The sequence below is a fragment of the Strix uralensis genome, chromosome 31 (genome assembly GCF_047716275.1).
Source record: "Strix uralensis isolate ZFMK-TIS-50842 chromosome 31, bStrUra1, whole genome shotgun sequence".
Taxonomy (NCBI): domain Eukaryota; kingdom Metazoa; phylum Chordata; class Aves; order Strigiformes; family Strigidae; genus Strix; species Strix uralensis.
Window position 1 is genome coordinate 445,803 of NC_134002.1, and position 18,349 is coordinate 464,151.

Here is an 18,349-nt window from a genome sequence, read left to right on the forward strand (position 1 = left end):
CTCCCGAAATTGCTGTTCCTGTCCTGGTTTAACCAGGATAGGGTTAAGTTTCCCCAGCAGTGGGGGGGAGCTCTAGCCGGGTTATTCAGATACCATGCGGACGTCACATCCTGGCAGGTCACATTTTTTCCTGGCGCGGAGCGCGGTGCACTCGTGGTTTTGTACATCGTGCTTCAAACTGCTGTATTTGGTAGCTATTTTGCTCTGTTCATTGCTATCACTATTACTGTTATTGTTATTGTTGTTGTTGGCTGTGTTGCTATTGCATTGTTGTATTAAACCTTTCCTTATTTCAGTCTTGGGGCTTTGTATTTCACTCCCTTTGTGGGGGAGGGGTAGCGACCGCGTGGTCTCAGACCCCGGCAGGGGCTAAACCACCACAGTTCCTTAGTGCAAAAGCTCCCCAGGTGGGTGTTTCTGAGACCCAAATCTCTTTAAATTGCTGGTTTTGAGCCCAAAAGATCCCCAAATAAGTGTTTCTGAGCCCAAAAGCTCCCTAAAAGGGTGTTTTAGAGGCCCAAAAGCTGCCTAAATGAGTGTTTCTCGGGCCAAGAGCTCCCTAAATTGCTGGTTTTGAGACAAAAACCTCCCTCAGTCACTGTTTCTGAGCCCAAAAGCTCCCTGAGTCGGTCTTTGGAGCACCAAAGCTCCCTAAATTGCTGTTTCTCAGCGCAAAAGCTCCCCAGGTGGGCGTTTCTGACCCCCAGATATCATTAAATTGCTGGTTTTGAGCCCAAAAGCTCCCTCAATGGGTCTTTTTGAGCCTAAAATCTCCCTAAAAGGCTGTTTTGGAGGACCAAAAGCTGCCTAAGTGAGTGTTTGTCGGGCCAAGAGTTCCCTAAATTGCTGGTTTTGAGCCAAAAACCTCCCTCAGTCACTCTTTCTGAGCCCAAAAGCTCCCTATATTGACATTTTGGAGCCCCAGAGCTCCCGAAATGGCTGTTTCTTAGCCCAAAAGCTCCCCAGGTGGGGGTTTCTGAGCCCCAAATCTCTTTAAATTGCTGGTTTGGAGCCCCAAAGCTCCTTAAATTGCTGTTACTCAGCTGAAAACAACCCTAAGTTGCTGTTTCTGAGCCCAAAATCTCCCTAAGTTGGGCTTTTGGAGCCCCAAAACTCTCTCAGTTGCTGTTTCTTAGCACAAAAGCTTCCTAAGTCGCTCCCTGTCTTGGTTTTTCTGAGCCTAAAAGCTCCAAAATGGATGTTTCTTAGCCGCAAAGCTCCCTGCAGACTTTTTCCTGACCTCAAAAGCTCCCTAAAAGGGTGTTTTGGAGGCCCAAAAGCTGCCTAAGTGGCTGTTCCTCAGGCTCAAGACCTCCCTAAATTGCTGGTTTTGAGCCAAAAACCTCCCCAAGTCACTGTTTCTGAGCCCCAAAGATCCCTATATTAACATTTTGGAGCCCCAGAGCTCCCGAAATTGCTGTTTCTTAGCCCAAAAGCTCCCCAGGCGGGTGTTTCTGAGACCCAAATCTCGTTGAATTGCTGGATTTGAGCCCAAAAGATCCCCAAATAAGTGTTTCTGAGCTGAAAAGCTCCCTAAAAGGGTGTTTTGGAGGCTCAAAAGCTGCCTAAGTGAGTGTTTCTCGGGCCAAGAGTTCCCTAAATTGCTGGTTTTGAGCCAAAAACCTCCCCAAGTCACTCTTTCTGAGCCCAAAAGCTCCCTATATTGACATTTTGGAGCCCCAGAGCTCCCGAAATTGCTGTTTCTTAGTGCAAAAGCTCCCTAGGAGGGTGTTTCTGGGACCCAAATCTCTTTGAATTGCTGGTTTGGAGACCCAGAGCTCCCTAAATGGGTCTTTCTGAGCCCAAAAGCCCCCAAATCGGTGTTTCTGAGCCCAAATGCTCCCAAAACAGCTGTTTCTCAGGCCCAGAAGCCCCATAAATGGGTATTTCTTGGCCCAAAACCTACCTAAATTGCTCCTTCTGAGCTCCAGAGCTCCCGAAATTGCTGTTTCTTAGCCCAAAAGCTCCCCTGGTGGGGGTTTCTGACCCCCAGATATCATTAAATTGCTGGTTTTGAGCCCAAAAGCTCCCTCAATGGGTCTTTTTGAGCCCCAAATCTCCCTAAAAGGCTGTTTTGGAGGACCAAAAGCTGCCTAAGTGAGTGTTTGTCGGGACAAGAGTTCCCTAAATTGCTGGTTTTGAGCCAAAAACCTCCCCAAGTCACTCTTTCTGAGCCCAAAAGCTCCCTATATTGACATTTTGGAGCCCCAGAGCTCCCGAAATTCCTGTTTCTTAGACCAAAAGCTCCCCAGGTGGGTGTTTCAGAGACCCAAATCTCGTTGAATTGCTGGATTTGAGCCCAAAAGATCCCCAAATAAGTGTTTCTGAGCTCAAAAGCTCCCTAAAAGGGTGTTTTAGAGGCCCAAAAGCTGCCTAAGTGAGTGTTTCTCAGGCCAAGAGCTCCCTAAACTGCTGGTTTTGAGCCAAAAACCTCCCTCAGTCACTCTTTCTGAGGCCCAAATCTCCCTATATTGACATTTTGGAGCCCCAGAGCTCCCGAAATTGCTGTTTCTTAGTGCAAAAGCTCCCTAGGAGGGTGTTTCTGGGACCCAAATCTCTTTGAATTGCTGGTTTGGAGCCCCAGAGCTCCCGAAATGGGTCTTTCTGAGCCCAAAAGCCCCCAAATTGGTGTATCTGAGCCCAAATGCTCCCTAAACGGCTGTTTCTCAGGCCCAGAAGCCCCATAAATGGGTATTTCTTGGCCCAAAACCTACCTAAATTGCTCCTTCTGAGCTCCAGAGCTCCCTGCATTGTTTTTTCTGAGCTCAAATGCTGCCTAAACAGATGCTTTTGAGACCCAGAAGCTAATTCAGTGGCTGTTTCTAAGCCCCAGAGCTCCCGAAATTGCTGTTTCATAGCCCAAAAGCTCCCCAGGTGGGGGTTTCTGACCCCCAGATATCATTAAATTGCTGCTTTTGAACCCAAAAGCTCCCTAAAAGGGTGTTTTGAAGGCCCAAAAGCTCCCTAAAAGGGAGTTTTGGAGGCCCAAAAGCTGCCTAAGTTGGTGTTTCTCAGGACAAGAGCTCCCTAAATTGTGTTTCTCACCTAAAAACCACCTAAATTCGCAGTTTCTCACCCCAAAATATCCCTCGATGGGTCTTTTTGAGCCCAAAAGCTCCCTAAAATTGTGTTTTGGAGGCCCAAAACATGCCTAAGTGGCTGTTCCTCAGGCCAAGAGCTATCTAAATTGCTGCTTTTGAGCCAAAAACCTCCCTCAGTCACTGTTTCTGAGCCCCAAATCTCCCTATATTGACATTTTGGAGCGCCACAGCTCCCAAAATTGCTGTTTCTTAGCCCAAAAGCTCCCCAGGTGGGGGTTTTTGAGCCCCAAATCTCATTAAATTGCTGGTTTGGAGCCCCAAAGCTCCTTAAATTGCTGTTACTCAGCTGAAAACAACCCTAAGTTGCTGTTTCTGAGCCCAAAATCTCCCTAAGTTGGGCTTTTGGAGCCCCAAAACTCTCTCAGTTGCTGTTTCTTAGCACAAAAGCTTCCTAAGTCTCTCCCTGTCTTGGTTTTTCTGAGCCTAAAAGCTCCAAAATGGATGTTTCTTAGCCGCAAAGCTCCCTGCAGACTTTTTCCTGAGCTCAAAAGCTCCCTAAAAGGGTGTTTTGGAGGCCCAAAAGTTGCCTAAGTGGCTGTTCCTCAGGCTCAAGACCTCCCTAAATTGCTGGTTTTGAGCCAAAAACCTCCCCAAGTCACTGTTTCTGAGCACAAAAGATCCCTATATTGACATTTTGGAGCCCCACAGCTCCCGAAATTGCTGTTCCTGTCCTGGTTTAACCAGGATAGGGTTAAGTTTCCCCAGCAGTGGGGGGGAGCTCTAGCCGGGTTATTCAGATACCATGCGGACGTCACATCCTGGCAGGTCACATTTTTTCCTGGCGCGGAGCGCGGTGCACTCGTGGTTTTGTACATCGTGCTTCAAACTGCTGTATTTGGTAGCTATTTTGCTCTGTTCATTGCTATCACTATTACTGTTATTGTTATTGTTGTTGTTGGTTGTGTTGCTATTGCATTGTTGTATTAAACCTTTCCTTATTTCAGTCTTGGGGCTTTGTATTTCACTCCCTTTGTGGGGGAGGGGTAGCGACCGCGTGGTCTCAGACCCCGGCAGGGGCTAAACCACCACAGTTCCTTAGTGCAAAAGCTCCCCAGGTGGGTGTTTCTGAGACCCAAATCTCTTTAAATTGCTGGTTTTGAGCCCAAAAGATCCCCAAATAAGTGTTTCTGAGCCCAAAAGCTCCCTAAAAGGGTGTTTTAGAGGCCCAAAAGCTGCCTAAATGAGTGTTTCTCGGGCCAAGAGCTCCCTAAATTGCTGGTTTTGAGACAAAAACCTCCCTCAGTCACTGTTTCTGAGCCCAAAAGCTCCCTGAGTCGGTCTTTGGAGCACCAAAGCTCCCTAAATTGCTGTTTCTCAGCGCAAAAGCTCCCCAGGTGGGCGTTTCTGACCCCCAGATATCATTAAATTGCTGGTTTTGAGCCCAAAAGCTCCCTCAATGGGTCTTTTTGAGCCTAAAATCTCCCTAAAAGGCTGTTTTGGAGGACCAAAAGCTGCCTAAGTGAGTGTTTCTCGGGCCAAGAGTTCCCTAAATTGCTGGTTTTGAGCCAAAAACCTCCCTCAGTCACTCTTTCTGAGCCCAAAAGCTCCCTATATTGACATTTTGGAGCCCCAGAGCTCCCGAAATGGCTGTTTCTTAGCCCAAAAGCTCCCCAGGTGGGGGTTTCTGAGCCCCAAATCTCTTTAAATTGCTGGTTTGGAGCCCCAAAGCTCCTTAAATTGCTGTTACTCAGCTGAAAACAACCCTAAGTTGCTGTTTCTGAGCCCAAAATCTCCCTAAGTTGGGCTTTTGGAGCCCCAAAACTCTCTCAGTTGCTGTTTCTTAGCACAAAAGCTTCCTAAGTCGCTCCCTGTCTTGGTTTTTCTGAGCCTAAAAGCTCCAAAATGGATGTTTCTTAGCCGCAAAGCTCCCTGCAGACTTTTTCCTGACCTCAAAAGCTCCCTAAAAGGGTGTTTTGGAGGCCCAAAAGCTGCCTAAGTGGCTGTTCCTCAGGCTCAAGACCTCCCTAAATTGCTGGTTTTGAGCCAAAAACCTCCCCAAGTCACTGTTTCTGAGCCCCAAAGATCCCTATATTAACATTTTGGAGCCCCAGAGCTCCCGAAATTGCTGTTTCTTAGCCCAAAAGCTCCCCAGGCGGGTGTTTCTGAGACCCAAATCTCGTTGAATTGCTGGATTTGAGCCCAAAAGATCCCCAAATAAGTGTTTCTGAGCTGAAAAGCTCCCTAAAAGGGTGTTTTGGAGGCTCAAAAGCTGCCTAAGTGAGTGTTTCTCGGGCCAAGAGTTCCCTAAATTGCTGGTTTTGAGCCAAAAACCTCCCCAAGTCACTCTTTCTGAGCCCAAAAGCTCCCTATATTGACATTTTGGAGCCCCAGAGCTCCCGAAATTGCTGTTTCTTAGTGCAAAAGCTCCCTAGGAGGGTGTTTCTGGGACCCAAATCTCTTTGAATTGCTGGTTTGGAGACCCAGAGCTCCCTAAATGGGTCTTTCTGAGCCCAAAAGCCCCCAAATCGGTGTTTCTGAGCCCAAATGCTCCCAAAACAGCTGTTTCTCAGGCCCAGAAGCCCCATAAATGGGTATTTCTTGGCCCAAAACCTACCTAAATTGCTCCTTCTGAGCTCCAGAGCTCCCGAAATTGCTGTTTCTTAGCCCAAAAGCTCCCCTGGTGGGGGTTTCTGACCCCCAGATATCATTAAATTGCTGGTTTTGAGCCCAAAAGCTCCCTCAATGGGTCTTTTTGAGCCCCAAATCTCCCTAAAAGGCTGTTTTGGAGGACCAAAAGCTGCCTAAGTGAGTGTTTGTCGGGACAAGAGTTCCCTAAATTGCTGGTTTTGAGCCAAAAACCTCCCCAAGTCACTCTTTCTGAGCCCAAAAGCTCCCTATATTGACATTTTGGAGCCCCAGAGCTCCCGAAATTCCTGTTTCTTAGACCAAAAGCTCCCCAGGTGGGTGTTTCAGAGACCCAAATCTCGTTGAATTGCTGGATTTGAGCCCAAAAGATCCCCAAATAAGTGTTTCTGAGCTCAAAAGCTCCCTAAAAGGGTGTTTTAGAGGCCCAAAAGCTGCCTAAGTGAGTGTTTCTCAGGCCAAGAGCTCCCTAAACTGCTGGTTTTGAGCCAAAAACCTCCCTCAGTCACTCTTTCTGAGGCCCAAATCTCCCTATATTGACATTTTGGAGCCCCAGAGCTCCCGAAATTGCTGTTTCTTAGTGCAAAAGCTCCCTAGGAGGGTGTTTCTGGGACCCAAATCTCTTTGAATTGCTGGTTTGGAGCCCCAGAGCTCCCGAAATGGGTCTTTCTGAGCCCAAAAGCCCCCAAATTGGTGTATCTGAGCCCAAATGCTCCCTAAACGGCTGTTTCTCAGGCCCAGAAGCCCCATAAATGGGTATTTCTTGGCCCAAAACCTACCTAAATTGCTCCTTCTGAGCTCCAGAGCTCCCTGCATTGTTTTTTCTGAGCTCAAATGCTGCCTAAACAGATGCTTTTGAGACCCAGAAGCTAATTCAGTGGCTGTTTCTAAGCCCCAGAGCTCCCGAAATTGCTGTTTCATAGCCCAAAAGCTCCCCAGGTGGGGGTTTCTGACCCCCAGATATCATTAAATTGCTGCTTTTGAACCCAAAAGCTCCCTAAAAGGGTGTTTTGAAGGCCCAAAAGCTCCCTAAAAGGGAGTTTTGGAGGCCCAAAAGCTGCCTAAGTTGGTGTTTCTCAGGACAAGAGCTCCCTAAATTGTGTTTCTCACCTAAAAACCACCTAAATTCGCAGTTTCTCACCCCAAAATATCCCTCGATGGGTCTTTTTGAGCCCAAAAGCTCCCTAAAATTGTGTTTTGGAGGCCCAAAACATGCCTAAGTGGCTGTTCCTCAGGCCAAGAGCTATCTAAATTGCTGCTTTTGAGCCAAAAACCTCCCTCAGTCACTGTTTCTGAGCCCCAAATCTCCCTATATTGACATTTTGGAGCGCCACAGCTCCCAAAATTGCTGTTTCTTAGCCCAAAAGCTCCCCAGGTGGGGGTTTTTGAGCCCCAAATCTCATTAAATTGCTGGTTTGGAGCCCCAAAGCTCCTTAAATTGCTGTTACTCAGCTGAAAACAACCCTAAGTTGCTGTTTCTGAGCCCAAAATCTCCCTAAGTTGGGCTTTTGGAGCCCCAAAACTCTCTCAGTTGCTGTTTCTTAGCACAAAAGCTTCCTAAGTCTCTCCCTGTCTTGGTTTTTCTGAGCCTAAAAGCTCCAAAATGGATGTTTCTTAGCCGCAAAGCTCCCTGCAGACTTTTTCCTGAGCTCAAAAGCTCCCTAAAAGGGTGTTTTGGAGGCCCAAAAGTTGCCTAAGTGGCTGTTCCTCAGGCTCAAGACCTCCCTAAATTGCTGGTTTTGAGCCAAAAACCTCCCCAAGTCACTGTTTCTGAGCACAAAAGATCCCTATATTGACATTTTGGAGCCCCACAGCTCCCGAAATTGCTGTTCCTGTCCTGGTTTAACCAGGATAGGGTTAAGTTTCCCCAGCAGTGGGGGGGAGCTCTAGCCGGGTTATTCAGATACCATGCGGACGTCACATCCTGGCAGGTCACATTTTTTCCTGGCGCGGAGCGCGGTGCACTCGTGGTTTTGTACATCGTGCTTCAAACTGCTGTATTTGGTAGCTATTTTGCTCTGTTCATTGCTATCACTATTACTGTTATTGTTATTGTTGTTGTTGGTTGTGTTGCTATTGCATTGTTGTATTAAACCTTTCCTTATTTCAGTCTTGGGGCTTTGTATTTCACTCCCTTTGTGGGGGAGGGGTAGCGACCGCGTGGTCTCAGACCCCGGCAGGGGCTAAACCACCACAGTTCCTTAGTGCAAAAGCTCCCCAGGTGGGTGTTTCTGAGACCCAAATCTCTTTAAATTGCTGGTTTTGAGCCCAAAAGATCCCCAAATAAGTGTTTCTGAGCCCAAAAGCTCCCTAAAAGGGTGTTTTAGAGGCCCAAAAGCTGCCTAAATGAGTGTTTCTCGGGCCAAGAGCTCCCTAAATTGCTGGTTTTGAGACAAAAACCTCCCTCAGTCACTGTTTCTGAGCCCAAAAGCTCCCTGAGTCGGTCTTTGGAGCACCAAAGCTCCCTAAATTGCTGTTTCTTAGCGCAAAAGCTCCCCAGGTGGGCGTTTCTGACCCCCAGATATCATTAAATTGCTGGTTTTGAGCCCAAAAGCTCCCTCAATGGGTCTTTTTGAGCCTAAAATCTCCCTAAAAGGCTGTTTTGGAGGACCAAAAGCTGCCTAAGTGAGTGTTTCTCGGGCCAAGAGTTCCCTAAATTGCTGGTTTTGAGCCAAAAACCTCCCTCAGTCACTCTTTCTGAGCCCAAAAGCTCCCTATATTGACATTTTGGAGCCCCAGAGCTCCCGAAATTGCTGTTTCTTAGCCCAAAAGCTCCCCAGGTGGGGGTTTCTGAGCCCCAAATCTCTTTAAATTGCTGGTTTGGAGCCCCAAAGCTCCTTAAATTGCTGTTACTCAGCTGAAAACAACCCTAAGTTGCTGTTTCTGAGCCCAAAATCTCCCTAAGTTGGGCTTTTGGAGCCCCAAAACTCTCTCAGTTGCTGTTTCTTAGCACAAAAGCTTCCTAAGTCTCTCCCTGTCTTGGTTTTTCTGAGCCTAAAAGCTCCAAAATGGATGTTTCTTAGCCGCAAAGCTCCCTGCAGACTTTTTCCTGACCTCAAAAGCTCCCTAAAAGGGTGTTTTGGAGGCCCAAAAGCTGCCTAAGTGGCTGTTCCTCAGGCTCAAGACCTCCCTAAATTGCTGGTTTTGAGCCAAAAACCTCCCCAAGTCACTGTTTCTGAGCACAAAAGATCCCTATATTAACATTTTGGAGCCCCAGAGCTCCCGAAATTGCTGTTTCTTAGCCCAAAAGCTCCCCAGGCCGGTGTTTCTGAGACCCAAATCTCGTTGAATTGCTGGATTTGAGCCCAAAAGATCCCCAAATAAGTGTTTCTGAGCTGAAAAGCTCCCTAAAAGGGTGTTTTGGAGGCTCAAAAGCTGCCTAAGTGAGTGTTTCTCGGGCCAAGAGTTCCCTAAATTGCTGGTTTTGAGCCAAAAACCTCCCTCAGTCACTCTTTCTGAGCCCAAAAGCTCCCTATATTGACATTTTGGAGCCCCAGAGCTCCCGAAATTGCTGTTTCTTAGTGCAAAAGCTCCCTAGGAGGGTGTTTCTGGGACCCAAATCTCTTTGAATTGCTGGTTTGGAGACCCAGAGCTCCCTAAATGGGTCTTTCTGAGCCCAAAAGCCCCCAAATCGGTGTTTCTGAGCCCAAATGCTCCCAAAACAGCTGTTTCTCAGGCCCAGAAGCCCCATAAATGGGTATTTCTTGGCCCAAAACCTACCTAAATTGCTCCTTCTGAGCTCCAGAGCTCCCGAAATTGCTGTTTCTTAGCCCAAAAGCTCCCCTGGTGGGGGTTTCTGACCCCCAGATATCATTAAATTGCTGGTTTTGAGCCCAAAAGCTCCCTCAATGGGTCTTTTTGAGCCCCAAATCTCCCTAAAAGGCTGTTTTGGAGGACCAAAAGCTTCCTAAGTGAGTGTTTGTCGGGACAAGAATTCCCTAAATTGCTGGTTTTGAGCCAAAAACCTCCCCAAGTCACTCTTTCTGAGCACAAAAGATCCCTATATTGACATTTTGGAGCCCCAGAGCTCCCAAAATTGCTGTTTCTTAGTGCAAAAGCTCCCTAGGAGGGTGTTTCTGGGACCCAAATCTCTTTGAATTGCTGGTTTGGAGCCCCAGAGCTCCCGAAATGGGTCTTTCTGAGCCCAAAAGCCCCCAAATTGGTGTATCTGAGCCCAAATGCTCCCTAAACGGCTGTTTCTCAGGCCCAGAAGCCCCATAAATGGGTATTTCTTGGCCCAAAACCTACCTAAATTGCTCCTTCTGAGCTCCAGAGCTCCCTGCATTGTTTTTTCTGAGCTCAAATGCTGCCTAAACAGATGCTTTTGAGACCCAGAAGCTAATTCAGTGGCTGTTTCTAAGCCCCAGAGCTCCCGAAATTGCTGTTTCATAGCCCAAAAGCTCCCCAGGTGGGGGTTTCTGACCCCCAGATATCATTAAATTGCTGCTTTTGAACCCAAAAGCTCCCTAAAAGGGTGTTTTGAAGGCCCAAAAGCTCCCTAAAAGGGAGTTTTGGAGGCCCAAAAGCTGCCTAAGTTGGTGTTTCTCAGGACAAGAGCTCCCTAAATTGTGTTTCTCACCTAAAAACCACCTAAATTCGCAGTTTCTCACCCCAAAATATCCCTCGATGGGTCTTTTTGAGCCCAAAAGCTCCCTAAAATTGTGTTTTGGAGGCCCAAAACATGCCTAAGTGGCTGTTCCTCAGGCCAAGAGCTATCTAAATTGCTGCTTTTGAGCCAAAAACCTCCCTCAGTCACTGTTTCTGAGCCCCAAATCTCCCTATATTGACATTTTGGAGCGCCACAGCTCCCAAAATTGCTGTTTCTTAGCCCAAAAGCTCCCCAGGTGGGGGTTTTTGAGCCCCAAATCTCATTAAATTGCTGGTTTGGAGCCCCAAAGCTCCTTAAATTGCTGTTACTCAGCTGAAAACAACCCTAAGTTGCTGTTTCTGAGCCCAAAATCTCCCTAAGTTGGGCTTTTGGAGCCCCAAAACTCCCTCAGTTGCTGTTTCTTAGCACAAAAGCTTCCTAAGTCTCTCCCTGTCTTGGTTTTTCTGAGCCTAAAAGCTCCAAAATGGATGTTTCTTAGCCGCAAAGCTCCCTGCAGACTTTTTCCTGAGCTCAAAAGCTCCCTAAAAGGGTGTTTTGGAGGCCCAAAAGTTGCCTAAGTGGCTGTTCCTCAGGCTCAAGACCTCCCTAAATTGCTGGTTTTGAGCCAAAAACCTCCCCAAGTCACTGTTTCTGAGCACAAAAGATCCCTATATTGACATTTTGGAGCCCCACAGCTCCCGAAATTGCTGTTCCTGTCCTGGTTTAACCAGGATAGGGTTAAGTTTCCCCAGCAGTGGGGGGGAGCTCTAGCCGGGTTATTCAGATACCATGCGGACGTCACATCCTGGCAGGTCACATTTTTTCCTGGCGCGGAGCGCGGTGCACTCGTGGTTTTGTACATCGTGCTTCAAACTGCTGTATTTGGTAGCTATTTTGCTCTGTTCATTGCTATCACTATTACTGTTATTGTTATTGTTGTTGTTGGTTGTGTTGCTATTGCATTGTTGTATTAAACCTTTCCTTATTTCAGTCTTGGGGCTTTGTATTTCACTCCCTTTGTGGGGGAGGGGTAGCGACCGCGTGGTCTCAGACCCCGGCAGGGGCTAAACCACCACAGTTCCTTAGTGCAAAAGCTCCCCAGGTGGGTGTTTCTGAGACCCAAATCTCTTTAAATTGCTGGTTTTGAGCCCAAAAGATCCCCAAATAAGTGTTTCTGAGCCCAAAAGCTCCCTAAAAGGGTGTTTTAGAGGCCCAAAAGCTGCCTAAATGAGTGTTTCTCGGGCCAAGAGCTCCCTAAATTGCTGGTTTTGAGACAAAAACCTCCCTCAGTCACTGTTTCTGAGCCCAAAAGCTCCCTGAGTCGGTCTTTGGAGCACCAAAGCTCCCTAAATTGCTGTTTCTTAGCGCAAAAGCTCCCCAGGTGGGCGTTTCTGACCCCCAGATATCATTAAATTGCTGGTTTTGAGCCCAAAAGCTCCCTCAATGGGTCTTTTTGAGCCTAAAATCTCCCTAAAAGGCTGTTTTGGAGGACCAAAAGCTGCCTAAGTGAGTGTTTCTCGGGCCAAGAGTTCCCTAAATTGCTGGTTTTGAGCCAAAAACCTCCCTCAGTCACTCTTTCTGAGCCCAAAAGCTCCCTATATTGACATTTTGGAGCCCCAGAGCTCCCGAAATTGCTGTTTCTTAGCCCAAAAGCTCCCCAGGTGGGGGTTTCTGAGCCCCAAATCTCTTTAAATTGCTGGTTTGGAGCCCCAAAGCTCCTTAAATTGCTGTTACTCAGCTGAAAACAACCCTAAGTTGCTGTTTCTGAGCCCAAAATCTCCCTAAGTTGGGCTTTTGGAGCCCCAAAACTCTCTCAGTTGCTGTTTCTTAGCACAAAAGCTTCCTAAGTCTCTCCCTGTCTTGGTTTTTCTGAGCCTAAAAGCTCCAAAATGGATGTTTCTTAGCCGCAAAGCTCCCTGCAGACTTTTTCCTGACCTCAAAAGCTCCCTAAAAGGGTGTTTTGGAGGCCCAAAAGCTGCCTAAGTGGCTGTTCCTCAGGCTCAAGACCTCCCTAAATTGCTGGTTTTGAGCCAAAAACCTCCCCAAGTCACTGTTTCTGAGCACAAAAGATCCCTATATTAACATTTTGGAGCCCCAGAGCTCCCGAAATTGCTGTTTCTTAGCCCAAAAGCTCCCCAGGCCGGTGTTTCTGAGACCCAAATCTCGTTGAATTGCTGGATTTGAGCCCAAAAGATCCCCAAATAAGTGTTTCTGAGCTGAAAAGCTCCCTAAAAGGGTGTTTTGGAGGCTCAAAAGCTGCCTAAGTGAGTGTTTCTCGGGCCAAGAGTTCCCTAAATTGCTGGTTTTGAGCCAAAAACCTCCCTCAGTCACTCTTTCTGAGCCCAAAAGCTCCCTATATTGACATTTTGGAGCCCCAGAGCTCCCGAAATTGCTGTTTCTTAGTGCAAAAGCTCCCTAGGAGGGTGTTTCTGGGACCCAAATCTCTTTGAATTGCTGGTTTGGAGACCCAGAGCTCCCTAAATGGGTCTTTCTGAGCCCAAAAGCCCCCAAATCGGTGTTTCTGAGCCCAAATGCTCCCAAAACAGCTGTTTCTCAGGCCCAGAAGCCCCATAAATGGGTATTTCTTGGCCCAAAACCTACCTAAATTGCTCCTTCTGAGCTCCAGAGCTCCCGAAATTGCTGTTTCTTAGCCCAAAAGCTCCCCTGGTGGGCGTTTCTGACCCCCAGATATCATTAAATTGCTGGTTTTGAGCCCAAAAGCTCCCTCAATGGGTCTTTTTGAGCCTAAAATCTCCCTAAAAGGGTGTTTTGGAGGACCAAAAGCTGCCTAAGTGAGTGTTTCTCGGGCCAAGAGTTCCCTAAATTGCTGGTTTTGAGCCAAAAACCTCCCTCAATCACTCTTTCTGAGCCCAAAAGCTCCCTATATTGACATTTTGGAGCCCCAGAGCTCCCGAAATTGCTGTTTCTTAGTGCAAAAGCTCCCTAGGAGGGTGTTTCTGGGACCCAAATCTCTTTGAATTGCTGGTTTGGAGACCCAGAGCTCCCTAAATGGGTCTTTCTGAGCCCAAAAGCCCCCAAATTGGTGTTTCTGAGCCCAAATGCTCCCTAAACGGCTGTTTCTCAGGCCCAGAAGCCCCATAAATGGGTATTTCTTGGCCCAAAACCTACCTAAATTGCTCCTTCTGAGCTCCAGAGCTCCCTGCATTGTTTTTTCTGAGCTCAAATGCTGCCTAAACAGATGCTTTTGAGACCCAGAAGCTAATTCAGTGGCTGTTTCTAAGCCCCAGAGCTCCCGAAATTGCTGTTTCATAGCCCAAAAGCTCCCCAGGTGGGGGTTTCTGACCCCCAGATATCATTAAATTGCTGCTTTTGAACCCAAAAGCTCCCTAAAAGGGTGTTTTGAAGGCCCAAAAGCTCCCTAAAAGGGAGTTTTGGAGGCCCAAAAGCTGCCTAAGTTGGTGTTTCTCAGGACAAGAGCTCCCTAAATTGTGTTTCTCACCTAAAAACCACCTAAATTCGCAGTTTCTCACCCCAAAATATCCCTCGATGGGTCTTTTTGAGCCCAAAAGCTCCCTAAAATTGTGTTTTGGAGGCCCAAAACATGCCTAAGTGGCTGTTCCTCAGGCCAAGAGCTATCTAAATTGCTGCTTTTGAGCCAAAAACCTCCCTCAGTCACTGTTTCTGAGCCCCAAATCTCCCTATATTGACATTTTGGAGCGCCACAGCTCCCAAAATTGCTGTTTCTTAGCCCAAAAGCTCCCCAGGTGGGGGTTTTTGAGCCCCAAATCTCTTTAAATTGCTGGTTTGGAGCCCCAAAGCTCCTTAAATTGCTGTTACTCAGCTGAAAACAACCCTAAGTTGCTGTTTCTGAGCCCAAAATCTCCCTAAGTTGGGCTTTTGGAGCCCCAAAACTCTCTCAGTTGCTGTTTCTTAGCACAAAAGCTTCCTAAGTCTCTCCCTGTCTTGGTTGTTCTGAGCCTAAAAGCTCCAAAATGGATGTTTCTTAGCCGCAAAGCTCCCTGCAGACTTTTTCCTGACCTCAAAAGCTCCCTAAAAGGGTGTTTTGGAGGCCCAAAAGTTGCCTAAGTGGCTGTTCCTCAGGCTCAAGACCTCCCTAAATTGCTGGTTTTGAGCCAAAAACCTCCCCAAGTCACTGTTTCTGAGCACAAAAGATCCCTATATTGACATTTTGGAGCCCCACAGCTCCCGAAATTGCTGTTCCTGTCCTGGTTTAACCAGGATAGGGTTAAGTTTCCCCAGCAGTGGGGGGGAGCTCTAGCCGGGTTATTCAGATACCATGCGGACGTCACATCCTGGCAGGTCACATTTTTTCCTGGCGCGGAGCGCGGTGCACTCGTGGTTTTGTACATCGTGCTTCAAACTGCTGTATTTGGTAGCTATTTTGCTCTGTTCATTGCTATCACTATTACTGTTATTGTTATTGTTGTTGTTGGTTGTGTTGCTATTGCATTGTTGTATTAAACCTTTCCTTATTTCAGTCTTGGGGCTTTGTATTTCACTCCCTTTGTGGGGGAGGGGTAGCGACCGCGTGGTCTCAGACCCCGGCAGGGGCTAAACCACCACAGTTCCTTAGTGCAAAAGCTCCCCAGGTGGGTGTTTCTGAGACCCAAATCTCTTTAAATTGCTGGTTTTGAGCCCAAAAGATCCCCAAATAAGTGTTTCTGAGCCCAAAAGCTCCCTAAAAGGGTGTTTTAGAGGCCCAAAAGCTGCCTAAATGAGTGTTTCTCGGGCCAAGAGCTCCCTAAATTGCTGGTTTTGAGACAAAAACCTCCCTCAGTCACTGTTTCTGAGCCCAAAAGCTCCCTGAGTCGGTCTTTGGAGCACCAAAGCTCCCTAAATTGCTGTTTCTTAGCGCAAAAGCTCCCCAGGTGGGCGTTTCTGACCCCCAGATATCATTAAATTGCTGGTTTTGAGCCCAAAAGCTCCCTCAATGGGTCTTTTTGAGCCTAAAATCTCCCTAAAAGGCTGTTTTGGAGGACCAAAAGCTGCCTAAGTGAGTGTTTCTCGGGCCAAGAGTTCCCTAAATTGCTGGTTTTGAGCCAAAAACCTCCCTCAGTCACTCTTTCTGAGCCCAAAAGCTCCCTATATTGACATTTTGGAGCCCCAGAGCTCCCGAAATTGCTGTTTCTTAGCCCAAAAGCTCCCCAGGTGGGGGTTTCTGAGCCCCAAATCTCTTTAAATTGCTGGTTTGGAGCCCCAAAGCTCCTTAAATTGCTGTTACTCAGCTGAAAACAACCCTAAGTTGCTGTTTCTGAGCCCAAAATCTCCCTAAGTTGGGCTTTTGGAGCCCCAAAACTCTCTCAGTTGCTGTTTCTTAGCACAAAAGCTTCCTAAGTCTCTCCCTGTCTTGGTTTTTCTGAGCCTAAAAGCTCCAAAATGGATGTTTCTTAGCCGCAAAGCTCCCTGCAGACTTTTTCCTGACCTCAAAAGCTCCCTAAAAGGGTGTTTTGGAGGCCCAAAAGCTGCCTAAGTGGCTGTTCCTCAGGCTCAAGACCTCCCTAAATTGCTGGTTTTGAGCCAAAAACCTCCCCAAGTCACTGTTTCTGAGCACAAAAGATCCCTATATTAACATTTTGGAGCCCCAGAGCTCCCGAAATTGCTGTTTCTTAGCCCAAAAGCTCCCCAGGCCGGTGTTTCTGAGACCCAAATCTCGTTGAATTGCTGGATTTGAGCCCAAAAGATCCCCAAATAAGTGTTTCTGAGCTGAAAAGCTCCCTAAAAGGGTGTTTTGGAGGCTCAAAAGCTGCCTAAGTGAGTGTTTCTCGGGCCAAGAGTTCCCTAAATTGCTGGTTTTGAGCCAAAAACCTCCCTCAGTCACTCTTTCTGAGCCCAAAAGCTCCCTATATTGACATTTTGGAGCCCCAGAGCTCCCGAAATTGCTGTTTCTTAGTGCAAAAGCTCCCTAGGAGGGTGTTTCTGGGACCCAAATCTCTTTGAATTGCTGGTTTGGAGACCCAGAGCTCCCTAAATGGGTCTTTCTGAGCCCAAAAGCCCCCAAATCGGTGTTTCTGAGCCCAAATGCTCCCAAAACAGCTGTTTCTCAGGCCCAGAAGCCCCATAAATGGGTATTTCTTGGCCCAAAACCTACCTAAATTGCTCCTTCTGAGCTCCAGAGCTCCCGAAATTGCTGTTTCTTAGCCCAAAAGCTCCCCTGGTGGGCGTTTCTGACCCCCAGATATCATTAAATTGCTGGTTTTGAGCCCAAAAGCTCCCTCAATGGGTCTTTTTGAGCCTAAAATCTCCCTAAAAGGGTGTTTTGGAGGACCAAAAGCTGCCTAAGTGAGTGTTTCTCGGGCCAAGAGTTCCCTAAATTGCTGGTTTTGAGCCAAAAACCTCCCTCAATCACTCTTTCTGAGCCCAAAAGCTCCCTATATTGACATTTTGGAGCCCCAGAGCTCCCGAAATTGCTGTTTCTTAGTGCAAAAGCTCCCTAGGAGGGTGTTTCTGGGACCCAAATCTCTTTGAATTGCTGGTTTGGAGACCCAGAGCTCCCTAAATGGGTCTTTCTGAGCCCAAAAGCCCCCAAATTGGTGTTTCTGAGCCCAAATGCTCCCTAAACGGCTGTTTCTCAGGCCCAGAAGCCCCATAAATGGGTATTTCTTGGCCCAAAACCTACCTAAATTGCTCCTTCTGAGCTCCAGAGCTCCCTGCATTGTTTTTTCTGAGCTCAAATGCTGCCTAAACAGATGCTTTTGAGACCCAGAAGCTAATTCAGTGGCTGTTTCTAAGCCCCAGAGCTCCCGAAATTGCTGTTTCATAGCCCAAAAGCTCCCCAGGTGGGGGTTTCTGACCCCCAGATATCATTAAATTGCTGCTTTTGAACCCAAAAGCTCCCTAAAAGGGTGTTTTGAAGGCCCAAAAGCTCCCTAAAAGGGAGTTTTGGAGGCCCAAAAGCTGCCTAAGTTGGTGTTTCTCAGGACAAGAGCTCCCTAAATTGTGTTTCTCACCTAAAAACCACCTAAATTCGCAGTTTCTCACCCCAAAATATCCCTCGATGGGTCTTTTTGAGCCCAAAAGCTCCCTAAAATTGTGTTTTGGAGGCCCAAAACATGCCTAAGTGGCTGTTCCTCAGGCCAAGAGCTATCTAAATTGCTGCTTTTGAGCCAAAAACCTCCCTCAGTCACTGTTTCTGAGCCCCAAATCTCCCTATATTGACATTTTGGAGCGCCACAGCTCCCAAAATTGCTGTTTCTTAGCCCAAAAGCTCCCCAGGTGGGGGTTTTTGAGCCCCAAATCTCATTAAATTGCTGGTTTGGAGCCCCAAAGCTCCTTAAATTGCTGTTACTCAGCTGAAAACAACCCTAAGTTGCTGTTTCTGAGCCCAAAATCTCCCTAAGTTGGGCTTTTGGAGCCCCAAAACTCCCTCAGTTGCTGTTTCTTAGCACAAAAGCTTCCTAAGTCTCTCCCTGTCTTGGTTTTTCTGAGCCTAAAAGCTCCAAAATGGATGTTTCTTAGCCGCAAAGCTCCCTGCAGACTTTTTCCTGAGCTCAAAAGCTCCCTAAAAGGGTGTTTTGGAGGCCCAAAAGTTGCCTAAGTGGCTGTTCCTCAGGCTCAAGACCTCCCTAAATTGCTGGTTTTGAGCCAAAAACCTCCCCAAGTCACTGTTTCTGAGCACAAAAGATCCCTATATTGACATTTTGGAGCCCCACAGCTCCCGAAATTGCTGTTCCTTAGTGCAAAAGCTCCCCAGGCGGGTGTTTCTGAGACCCAAATCTCTTTAAATTGCTGGATTTGAGCCCAAAAGATCCCCAAATAAGTGTTTCTGAGCCCAAAAGCTCCCTAAAAGGGTGTTTTACAGGCCCAAAAGCTGCCTAAATGAGTGTTTCTCGGGCCAAGAGCTCCCTACATTGCTGGTTTTGAGACAAAAACCTCCCTCAGTCACTGTTTCTGAGCCCAAAATCTCCCTGAGTCGGTCTTTGGAGTCCAAAAGCTCCCGAAATTGCTCTTCCTTAGTGCAAAAGCTCCCCAGGTGGGTGTTTCTGAGACACAAATCCCTTTAAATTGCTGGTTTTGAGCCCCAGACCTCCCTAAATTGCTGTTTCTCACATAAAATCACCCTAAGTCGCAGTCTCTGAGCCCAAAAGATCCCTCAATG